At 36.4% G+C, this 12,695-nt stretch overlaps 1 protein-coding gene and 1 long non-coding RNA gene across 5 annotated transcripts in view; one reads left to right on the top strand and one right to left on the bottom strand.

Annotated features, from left to right (window-relative positions):
• Positions 1-161, bottom strand: part of LOC131189539 (uncharacterized) — a 32,303-nt gene extending 32,142 nt beyond the window's left edge. Inside the window, exon 1 of the long non-coding RNA XR_009153066.1 lies at positions 142-161. This is a non-coding gene — a long non-coding RNA (uncharacterized LOC131189539). The remainder of the gene's footprint in view (positions 1-141) is intronic.
• SDCCAG8 (SHH signaling and ciliogenesis regulator SDCCAG8) overlaps positions 1-12,695 on the top strand; it is a 128,373-nt gene that overhangs the window by 91,020 nt on the left and 24,658 nt on the right. The gene's annotated exons all lie outside the window — the stretch shown is intronic.

Below are 12,695 nucleotides of genomic sequence, written 5' to 3'. Positions count from 1 at the left end.
GAGCAGAGAAGTAGGGATGCCTTCTCTCTTAATACACCAATCACCTCAAGCAAAAATGTTTCTCCTTCAGGATCTTATGCCAGCTGGCATAGCAAAGTTTTGACGCTTTTCCTAAAGGGTAAAATAGATAATCAGACTTACTTCCTGTAGCAAGATATTCCAAAGGGTGACGGCCGTGGCAGAAAAGGTTCTTCTCCTGGATCTCACCAACTGAAATCCTTTGGCCTATGGATCCACAGTGGACTCCTTCTGCCAGCATCAATGGACAGGTCAGTCCCATTGGGGAAAGACATCTCCAAATGTATTCTGCAACCATGCCATAAAGAACTTTAATGATAATAATCAATACCTTAAATTGCACCCAGAAACAGCCAGTGCAGCTCATGGTATTACATTGCCATCCTTGGGCCTTCAAAAGTCTGCACTGCTTCATGCTTCCAAAAATTCTTCAAGGATAACCCCATGTAGAGCATGTTGCAGTAATCCAAGCGGGAGATGACCAGGGCCTGAGTGACTCAGTGCAGGATTTCACCATTGAGAAAAGGGTGCAATTGGTGTACCACATGCTGTTGTGTGAAGGCTTTCCTAGCCCTGCCACCTGCTTTTTGAGCAGGAGTTTATGATCCCCCATTGGGTATCTCTGGGGTGGTGTCCGCCCCACCCAGAACTAAAGATTTTAAGCCTCCAGATGCTGATGCTCCACATACCTACATTATCAAGGTTACCACTACCAGGGTTCAGCTTAAGCTTGTTGTCCCCCATCAGGCTCCCACAGCCTCCAGGCAGCACTACAAAAGGGCAATCACAGCTTCAGTCAAATATGTAGTTGAAAGGATTAAAATGTATATTTTGTTATAATCTTAAAGAAAATGTTTATAAAATGAGGTATATGAGGTATATGACACTAGAAAAATGTAGAATCTTAAAGATATTTCAAATTTGTATTGGAAATGTGAAAAATAACGAGTCATTTATCATCTTGGACATGTAAAAAAGCTTGAATAATTTAGGCTCAAATACATATAGTGATTCCTAAGATTTTAAATACCGGTATTAATATTTAATTGAAACCAGAACTTTTCCTCCTGGGATTGGTGGATAAACAGAAAAGAGTCATGGAACACTGTTTTTATATGTGATTACTTCAACATGATGGTATGCCCAAAGATGGAAAATTTTTGACAATATTTCTAGGGGAGAGAGTGGTGTGGTGACTCAGCAGTTAAGACGCTGAGCTGGTCAGCTGGAAACCAACAGCCCAGATTCGAGATCCAAGTGTCATGAGACGGGATGAGCTCTCTTTGCTTAGAAACTTGAAAACATGCAAATGCAAGTAGATAAATAGGTACCACTTTGGTGGGAAGGAAACAGCATTCCATGACATCATGCTGGCTACATGATCACAGAAATGTTTTCAGACAGCGCTGGCACAATGGCCCTTAAAACGGAGATGAGAGCCCTCCCCTATAGGCAGTTACAGGACTTCTTTCCTTCCTTTCCTACAATAGAGGAATGCTTTGTGAAGATGACAGAACTTTCTGTAATTGACTTGTTTGATTAGAGAAAAGACAATAACCACATTTATACCTGACTGGAAATCTCTTAATGACTTTTTGCATAAAAAAGAAGGAAAAACTTAACATGTGATTTATGGTTTTGATACTAGTACTCACTAGTTTTGTGTGTGTGTGTTCTGTCAATAGAAGTATATATTGTCATAGACATGTTCTCAACCATAACATATGGCTATGAAGGACCACCAAGAGAATACATGCTTATCAAACACTAAATAAAAGTAGAACCAATCTTAATTGCTTTAAGATTAAAATGGAAGATTACAGATGGAATTCTGCCACAGGAAAAAAAAAAGTTCCATTTGTCACCAGCGTGCCATATCTTGGTGATGAAAACATTCTCTGAAATCAATTTTTAAATAATTGACAGGATCATATGAAAAGTTATACTTTTCAGATGGACTGACCCTAAATAATTTAGGGTTTTCTGGGACCTGCATCTTAGCTATGATCAAGAGGGATTGAAAACTTGAGCAGTTGGTATGGGAATAGCATATTGTGATAAATGGAGCCTGCATAAGAAGGCAATGTGACCACATTGTTTTTGATTTGAGTCTTTCCAAGCATTCTTCAAGGGCAGGCCCCTGGAAAAAATAGCTACATTAATTTAAACATGAGATAATTAAGGCATACATCATTATGGTCATGTATGTCTCCAGCAGAAACAGGCACAACTGGTACACAGTGCTGGATCTAAACATACCTTCAGGCTTCAAATCTGCTTCAGAGGGAATGCTGCCCAATTCTGAATAGGGTATACCTACAATCTTACTTTGTCATGTCTGCTGGCCAACCAGACTCAGTTTTATTTGAACGGAGTCTTGATTTGTTTATATACATTCAGTGTCTTGCAGTGTTTCAGAACATCATCAGTCAGAGAAAGGAATTCTAGCCCATCTTTCTCCTATACATGCAGAATAAGACTTTTCTTTAAGTAGGAAGAATTTATTCTACTGTACATTGGAGATAAGCGTCCTTTCCAGCACTGAATATGACAGCTGGAAACAAGAAAAGAGGTGGTCATTGTCAGAAACTACAGGTGCTGGTGGGGGAAAGCCTGGTGTGCCAAATGGGGAAGTTTTGTGAGGGGTTGATTGCTTCAAAAGCTGGAAATACATCAAGCATCTCAATATCTTAAATTCTTCAGAAAACCAAAATGTCTGACTTTAGTAGAAGAGCACTCAACAATTCTGTGAACTTATCATGTCATCCCCCAAATCCATTAAGTGATTGGAAAATCTTCCAAAGTCTTGAAAACTCCACCTAGTTTCATCTGATAATAGGCAGGTTGCAATTGTTGCAGCTCCAAAGCTTAACCATAGTCATGACAGTTGACATTTTCAACTAATTTAAGTCAGTTATATTCTGACCAGGAATAGAATAGAATAGAATAGAATAGAATAGAATAGAATAGAATATTTATTTATTTATTTATTTATTTATTTATTATTTAAATTTGTATACCGCCCTTCTCCCGAAGGACTCAGGGCGGTTCACAGCCAAGTAAAAATACACAATACACTATAAATACAATTAAAATACAGTTAAAAAACTTATTAAATTGGCCACGATTAAAATTTAGGACTAAAACCCATTAAAACCCATAAACTTAAAACACTAACCCAGTCCAGCGCAGATGAATAAGTGGGTTTTAAGCTCATGAAAGGTTCGGAGGTCCGGAAGTTGACGAAGTCCTGGGGGGAGTTCGTTCCAGAGGGCGGGAGCCCCCACAGAGAAGGCCCTTCCCCTGGGTGTCGCCAGACGACACTGTTGCGCCGACGGCACCCTGAGGAGTCCCTCTCTGTGAGAGCGCACGGGTCGGTGAGAGGTATTCGGTAGCAGCAGGCGGTCCCGTAAGTAACCCGGCCCTATGCCATGGAGCGCTTTAAAGACGTTCACCAACACCTTGAAGCGCACCCGGAAGGCCACAGGTAGCCAGTGCAGCCTGCGCAGGATAGGTGTCACTCGGGAGCCACGAGGGGCTCCCTCTATCACCCGTGCAGAATAGAATTTTTTATTGGCCAAGTGTGATTGGACACACAAGGAATTTGTCTTGGTGCATATGCTCTCAGTGTACATAAAAGAAAAGATACGTTCATCAAGGTACAACATTTACAACACAATTGATGATCAATATATCAATATAAATCATAAGGATTGCCAGCAACAAAGTTACAGTCATACAGTCATAAGTGGAAATGTGCCTTGTCATGTTTGTGACTATGATAATCACAAGCGATAAAGTACTAAGCTACATCTGATGAGAAACTTCACTGAGTTTCCTTCAAAAAGTTGAAGGAAAAACCAGCATTAATTTTAATGTCACTTCTATCAATACAGATAGAAGACAGGAAACAAACGTATCACCGTATCCTATTGTCGCCTTATGGTCTCATTATGAGGTGGGGCTTTACTACATGGACCTAAAGAACTTTGTCTTCTGTTATAGACTGTCATTCAAGAAAGCTGATGAACATAGTTGAATCTATTTGAATCTTTCATCTTCACTCAACCAGCTTTAGTCACACACACTGCTTGTACCAGAATGGGACAACTCACCATGGCCAACTCACTGCCACCAACTCACCATGGGACAACTCGCCATGGGATAATTGAACAATTCAATTTAATTATTTAAAATAAAAAAAAATTAACTTTTGTCATTCACACTTCATTTTCTCCTTCCTTTGGCATCCTTTTTTTAATGGTTCTATTCCACCATTCCTTTAATATTAGTGTAACTCTTGTCCCATGGTGAGTTGGCTGTGGCGAGTTGGCCATAGCAAGTTGGCTGTGTCAAATTGCCATAGACCCTACTTATACAGCAGCTTATTTGATTAAGCATTTATTGAATGAGCTCTTTCTATTTTCTTGTGTTTAGTAACAGCACTTTGAGTCAAACAGCATAATCAGGATTGTGTTGATAGAATAGAATAGAATAGAATAGAATAGAATAGAATAGAATAGAATAGAACTTTTATTGGCCAAGTGTGATTGGACAAACAAGGAATTTGTCTTGGTGCATATGCTCTCAGTGTACATAAAAGAAAAGATACGTTCATAAAAATAGAATAAAGTAGAACATGAATCATTTCCCAATGACCAGTGTGTCATTTTTACCACACTGGTAAAAATTTACTATAATAGCCACATAATCACTGAAATGGTAGCACCTATCTCTCCTTGTCTTGATACACAATTGAGCCTAAGAGGACAAAACAGCTGTGGAGAGTTTTCATTACTTAAATGTGTTTATCAATCAGATCCAGTCATACAGTCAAACATAAAATTTAAAACAAGCAAAAATTTGAATCTGTTCAGCCTAGCCCAGTTTTTATCACTTATCTGAATTTTCATTATTGTAGTAATTGCTCGTCCTAATTCTCACACACTAAACACCTCTCATACATTGAAGGTCTAACATTTCTTTCTTATCTCAACCCAGTGGTGAAATCCTACCAGTTCGCACCAGTTCAGGCGAACCGATAGTGATAAAAGCTACCGGTTCAGCGAACTGGTAGTAAAAAAAAGCTACCAGTTGGTCCAAACCGGTATTTCTGACAATCAGCTGTGCCGCACGATTTATATTCGCTAGAAAGAAAATCCTGCTTTGCAGCGAATCTAAATAGCATGGCACAGCTGTTCCGCCCCTCACTGTTCTACTAACCTTAGAAAGTGTCCTTTTTCTGCACACAGAGCGCATTTGGCATGCACTGCGCATGCGCACATGCACAGCATGCATTTGGTGCACACTGCATGCGCACAGCATGCATTTGGCACACACTGCATGTGCACAGCATGCATTTGGTGCACACTGCGCATGCATGGGCAGTGAACCGGTAGCAAACCCTAGAGGATTTCACCAGTCTCAACCCCAAAATGTAATCATGTATTTTTTTGTTGAGATCTTTTAGTTGTACAGGGTGTTATTTCATCCTAGCAGATAGATATTGCTAATCACCCAGGATTGATGTTCTAAGAAACTAACTGATGTGTTCCACCAGTTCCACCTTCTTATTGCAGGTACCAGGTAGATACTAAGAAACCAAGTGACAGACGTTTTCCAAACAGGTGTTCTATGAGCATATTTTCTATTTCTTCCTTCAGAATAGTCTATTCAAGTTTTTTATAGTATTTTTTTATCCAAATGTTAATTTTTCAGAAGTGAGGTTGAACTACAATTAAATGTCACTTTTACTTGGTGAAAAACATGCTTCATGTAAATCAGCGGTCCTCAACCTTTCCAGCTTGGTGGACCAGCAGGGGGAGGGGAGAAGGGTGTGGTTCTATGCAAGTGGCAAATGGAGCTTCATGCGCGCATCCTCTCACCTGCTTGCAAGGCCCTGTTCTGAACGGGCCACTGCCCGGGGGTTGGAGACTCTTGATGTAAATTACTCTTTTGAATAATATTTTAAAGCTGATTATCTGGAAATTCACTTGTAATTATTTGTAATGACATAAAACCAGAGTTACCACACTAAGAAAAAGGGCTGGGAATGCCATAAATCCAGTTCTGATTTAAAAAAAAAAACTTTACAAATTAGTGATTTTGGCAAGATTGCCTAATGCAATCCTGTATGTATTAATGTATTTCCTTAAGTTTTGATTCCTGATTAAAAATATTTACAACTATGTGGTTTTGTAATCACTGTCATGGTTAGACTGCTGTAATTATGCAAGATCATTAGAATTTCCCCAAAGGTGCTTTTTCAAGAGACAACTGGACTTTCTGGTTTTTCTTTGAAGATGTTTCGCTTCTTGGATGAGAAGCAAAACGTCTTCAAAGAAAAACCAGAAAGTCCAGTTGCCTCTTGAAAATGCACCTTTGGGACAACTATGACCTGGATGACTGAGAATCTCTATAAACATTCACTGGAATTTGTCAAAATGTTATATCTTTTCTTTTTCTTAGATCAAAATAATATAAATATAAATAAAATAAATTTGCTTGCATTCATGTGTAGAAGAATTAATGTATCAGTGCCTCAGGGAAAAGAGAGCTCCTAAAAAAAAGATGACATTTTAAAAACATTCATGTTTTTATTTCTATATGAATCAGTCACACATGTAATTAATACCAGCTATTTCCATGATGTGGTAACAATTAAAAACATCAGTTCAAATAATATTTTATATTCAGTGAGTATTTGTTGATTAGTTAACCTGGTATGTGCAAATCCAAAAGAGGTTTTTGCTGTCTATTTAGCTTTGTCTACTGTATGTCTATGCGTATGACCAATATTTTGCTTTTAAAATTGGCTTCTAACACCTACTTGATCTCTTTTGAGTACCATAGTTCAAAAGAAAAGCTTAGAGAATTGGCAGTTTGGGGCAGATGTGTGTCTATTCCTCAGGCATCAGTGGCTGTAAGTTAACAATTAAAAAAATGTACAGCCATCTGTGTAACAAGATGGCAGAGCTCTGCACTTGCCTGTTACTATAAATAAGAAAAAAAATCTTGTCTAATTTCATAGATGTTAGATTATAAAGACTCGATGTGTCAAATGTGTATTATGCTTCTGGGTTGAATTGGCAGCCAAATACCTGGAGTGGTGGCCTTTTCAGAATTGAAAGCAAGCATAGCATTTATGAAATCTATTTCACTGTGGTACGTGTAATATTTGATATCATATTTTATAGTGTGTATTCTATAGAAGTGAATTTACTAATATTCCCCTTTGCTCATTCTCTCATCTCCTCATATATGAGCTATAGCTCGTAAAGAAATTCATCCGATTCTGTTGAGTAATATCCTTTGCAGTCAATTGTTGCAATGAAATTTTCTTAATTGTAGAAAATATGTGGTTAACTCTACTTGAAACATGAATTAGGAATATTGTCTTGAATGGTTCTTTAGACATGACCATACTTTTATGATCCATTCTACTATGGGATACAGATCTCATGTATATAGGATTGCAAAAGATCAAAAGTCTAATCAAGTTTTTTCCCTGATTTACCCACTACATATATATTAGGCAGCAGAGAGATTATAAGAAGGAAAACCAGTGTATATTTCCCATTTCTCTGTTCCCCACCATCTCCATATATTGAATCTATGCACATGTAAAGGCAGAAGAAAGGAGGAAAACAGCCCATCTGTGAAGGTCTCCTATAGATCTACCCAAAAATCTCTGCCGTAGACAGAAAAGGCACTTAAGTGCCTTTGTTTCATTTTGGAAATATTTTTTACAACTAATAAATTACTTATGATATAAGAATAGGATGCCTGTGTTATTAAGCTACAAGTAGATAGGTTGTCTACATTAAACTTTGGTCAAATCCCACTTTAATTTCATTTTGAAGCATTTTGATAGATTGAGTTGAATGAAGAATTAAGGATCATAATTTATTTATATGACCAGTACTTTGATAACTCTTTAACTTCAGGAAAGCAGCCAATTTAAGATCTAAGATCCAAGAATTGAGCCAATACAATCTTAGCAGATTTATGGAAAGAAACCAGTGTAATACTAAACAAAAACAGCATGCCACATCCCATAATAGGCATCTAATTCACAAGCTACTTAAGAATTTGACCCTGATTAAAAGTGTTGCAGAAATACTCTATTTTTATTTTTAGGTATATGTTATGTCATAATTCTGAATGGGACCCTCTTTGCTGATTTCCAGTAGAGTCACTTGTCTCTAAATAATTGTTTTAAGAAGGTATTTAAATTACTATTTTCTCATTGTCTTCATTTCTGTGTTATGGATACATCTGTGTGTTTAAGTTCAGTTTCTGTGTGGTATCCCTCTGATATTCCAAGATGCACAGTGTGATGTTTTGTAAATACTAGTAAGCGGCAGATCTCACACAGCAAATATCCACTTTGGGTATTTAACAAAATTGGGATCCTTCCACAGGCCTTATATGAACTCCAAATAACAATAAAATCTAATTACCAACCTATTTGGCAGAGTTCTTTAAATGGCACAGTGATTGTTTCTGGTTTTACTTTAATTGCTTTGTGACCAAGAGTACTTTGAAATCTTTTCTTTTAGAAAGAACTTTTAAAATGTATAAATAAGTGGAATATGAAATATTGCTGTGAAAGTAATCTGGGTTGAGAATTATATTAAATGCATTTATGGATTACGTTGGTTACATGAAGCACTAGATTGTAAGAATGTAAGAGACTGTTCCTATTTAATAACTTAAAATCGACAAGCAGTTCGTTTATAATTTTTTTTTCTCCTTGTCTACTACAGAGTCTTCTGTGTAGCAGTCCAATGCAGGTACAATATCTCAGAGCATTTTGCAATCATAATCATACCTCTTTTGACTCTTAAGAAAAAAATCAATTTTAGGCCACTGCAGGCTGGTAAATACTTTTTGTCTGTTTCTCTAATTTAGTTGCTTCTATGCTGACTTGGTAAACTCCTGTTTTGTTTTGTTTTACTCCAGGATCAAACAGGCTGTTCTTGCCAGCCTGCCATACTCTAAATCAGATTGTTCTAATGGAACAATTTACTATAATGGAACAGTTCTTTGTGTCTTTCTGAAATAATATAACACTGGTATTAAATGTCTGGTGGCTGGTTTTTTGGACATCTGTATGCAGATAAATACTGAAAGAGATGAAATGTGGCTGAGAATGAAGAAATATTGCAAAATCATAAATAAAAAAAGTAAGACCTTGACACAAACAGCTTTATTTCATTAGTAATGTAAACAATATTGCTAGCTATGGGTTAATAAGATTATGATGTTCCAGTGTAATGGATAGATATTAAACATTCACCCATGTTGAGCCTTTTGAGTATGGAAATAAGGGACTGGTCTTTTAAAGATAGAAATAAAAGATACTGGGCATTCAATGTTTTATTTTCATGTCAGCAAAATCTACAGGATTTTGAAGTGTCTAACATCTCTGGACTTCTGTTTAAAAGCAGCAAGACATTCCAGGTAGTACATTTCTTAGGGATTGTTACATTTCTCAAGTGTCTAAAAACACTCACCCTTCAGCCTTACGCCTAGCAACATACCTGAGGCAAGCTATAATCCCAAACAAAGCACTGCTTGCCTTGTCTTATTGCTTAATTATTATACCTATTTAATGCTACTTAGAACATTGTCAGCTGTTGAGAAAAGGTAATTATCACTAGTCAAATGACACACTTTTTTTGGCTGCCTTACGGATACACATTTTACTGGTACCTTGATACATAATGAAGCCTGATAGCAAAACTTTTGCTTGTCTCTACTTCAAGCCCCAGCTGTTTCCCTGCTAAATTCATCCCATCTGTCTCCCCTTCCGTAAGGCTGTAGGCAGTATAGCATAAGTACAGAAGCAGTTCAGTGCTATTTTGGATAAACATAGCTGAAATTTGAATTCTTGCCATTTGCAATGCACACATTTTGTTTTACTGCTGTAAAGAGAGCTGTCAAAATAAAAACTACAAGGATAATTCACTGAAATGCATTCAAAGGAAGATTAAAGAAGAAATATATAGCTCGTATATGTGCAAATGAATGACCTCTTAATAGCGGTGAATTTTAAATATGCATTGCATACAAAAAGAACTTTGATCAGTTATTGATTTAGGCTATATCTTATACCCATTGTCTAAGAATTAGCAGTATCCCATTATATATGGTATAGGCCAATTACAGAATTTGACTTTCTCTTAATGCTGTAATTGGTTGGATAATTGGATCAATCCAAATGAAGAATATGATGCATATTTTCATTGATACTGCATTATTTCAGGAAATGAAAAATATTGATAGTGTTTATTCATCTAGTTAGTTAGTTATCCTATTTCTTAACCACCCATCTCCCTTAAAGAGGGGCTCTTTTCATTGATTGCAACTGTTACAACACTTTTGTTCTCATGAAAAGTAGAAATATGACGCCTCAAAGGAAGAAGAATCTTACTGATACAGTGTGTATATATTTTTTATTTATTTAAGAAGATATATATGAGATTACAAGTAGAGTAAGGATGGATGTACTACCCCCATCCTGGTCCCACCAGAGATAATCAAAAAGTGTGATCAATATCCTTTCCATCCCATATTCAGGCCTGAACCCTGAGTGGAAGTGATCCAGATAATCACCAACCTTCTTCAAAAAGGAAAGGTTAGAGATAGAACAAAAAATAACCAATATGGTGGAGTCTAGGAATGGCCTTTTAAGAAGAGGGCAGACTACAGCCTCCTTAAAAGACTGGGGCACTATCCCCTCTCATAGGGAAGTATCACTCCCAGAATCCAACCACATGTCACTTCCCAGGAAGTTTTCACAAGCCAGGAAGGCATGGGTCTAAAACACAAGTGCTTGCACTCATACTCGGGAGCAACAGGGTCAAACCATTCCCAGATAACTGGGCAAAAAACTGCCCAGATGCCTCCACAGGAGCAACAACTACTCTGATATTTAACTGGGAATAAATCTGAACAAATTTGTCTTCCAGAAAATTTTGCTTACCTTAAATTGTACACAGAATTGTTTCAGAAAGTAATGTTTACATTTTTGTGCCATTCTACTTTTTAAAAAATTCTATTAACTTGAATATGTTTTATATATGCTATCCTACCAAATAAAGTCAACTTTTCATTAGTTTGTTGAAACTGACTCCAGTTCACCATAAGTCTACAGTATGATGAAATAGTTAATTTAGAACCCAATAAGATTTAAGTATTTAAATGTCAATAACATTCCTATAATTGCTTGCAATCTGCAACAATATAATATGGATTTTGTTTGAGTTGTTTAGCATCTGAAGTAACAGAGTAGTAAGATAGTCTACATTTCCGTTTCAATTGGTACAAGATTATCCAGTGTGTTTCATGGCTAAATAAGAATTTATTCTTATCAGTTTCCCCTGTAAAGTCCAATATATATATATATTAAATAGACATATGTAGAATTTCTCATTATTAACCAAACATCCCATTTGATTTGAAGTTCAGAGAACAGAAAACTAATATGTTATTACTCTTTAAGTTAGAACTTACTTTTTTGTACATTTGTATAAAACTTCACAGTAAATAAGGGAAAGTAAATAATGTTAGAAATGGTATCCTATAATTTGCTAAACATACCAATTCATCTGATGGTAATCACACTGAATAAAATACTTTGAAAAAAGAGGGTAAAGACTTCGTAACTTCTATTATGGACGTGTTTTTCCAAATATATTTAAATATTAAAACAAATCTAATAGATCACTACAAGTTTAGAGATGTTACCAGTAGTAGACAGTTAGCCATGGTATTACAAGCAAAATATGGAAAACATTATATGACTATATAATGTCATAAAACATGACTATAAACTTTCATCGTAGTTACTAAAACACTTTTCATATTGAAAATAAATAAATGTAGATTATAGACTACATTTATTTTATCATCTGCTGCATAGTCCTTCCAAACTCCTAATTGCTACTTAGAACAGAAAGATGTCTAGGGCTCTGGATAGAATTGCACTCACGAGACCACTCCTAACTTGTAGACTCTTCATCCCCCCCTCAACCCCAGCCCCCATACTGAGGAACTGAGGGGGATGAAACAGGTGAAGAGACATCTAGAATACTGCTGGTGGAAGACAAAGAATGAATTTGACTCCACCACCATCACAACAACCCTAAAATCTGGCTTTCATAGCCTATGTTCTGGGTTATGGTGGTGTGTTTTTCCATTGTCTATAGCTTGTATAAATGGAAGTTAGACACTGGCATTTTCCATTATCTATAGCCTTGTAAATGGACAAAAGGTGTCATTTATCTTGCTTTTAATCCTTGTAAGGTGCTCAGAAACAATTATTGAACAGCCCTATAAATGTAAATAACAAATAAATCAATATGTGATAATATGTGACAAATCCTTTTCAAGCATACTCATGTGATCTGCCAAAATAGGATCTCTCCCAACACTAATAGCATGTAATTCATGGAATCTGCTAGAATCTGTCTGGAAACATTTCAACATAGTCAGTATATAATAAGTTATGCAAAATTACCTAAATTTATATAAATTGTCTGATGCAAAAACAGAGGTTGGTTTTCTTTTCTTAAATGTGTTTTAAGGGATTGCATTTTGGAATGAAAGTAGTTTAAAAAGATAGACTGATAGCGAGATAACCTGGATGCTTTTTAACTTCAAAATCAATA

Source organism: Ahaetulla prasina, chromosome 1 (genome assembly GCF_028640845.1).
Source record: "Ahaetulla prasina isolate Xishuangbanna chromosome 1, ASM2864084v1, whole genome shotgun sequence".
Lineage (NCBI taxonomy): Eukaryota > Metazoa > Chordata > Lepidosauria > Squamata > Colubridae > Ahaetulla > Ahaetulla prasina.
This window is presented reverse-complemented; position numbering and strand designations above follow the sequence as displayed.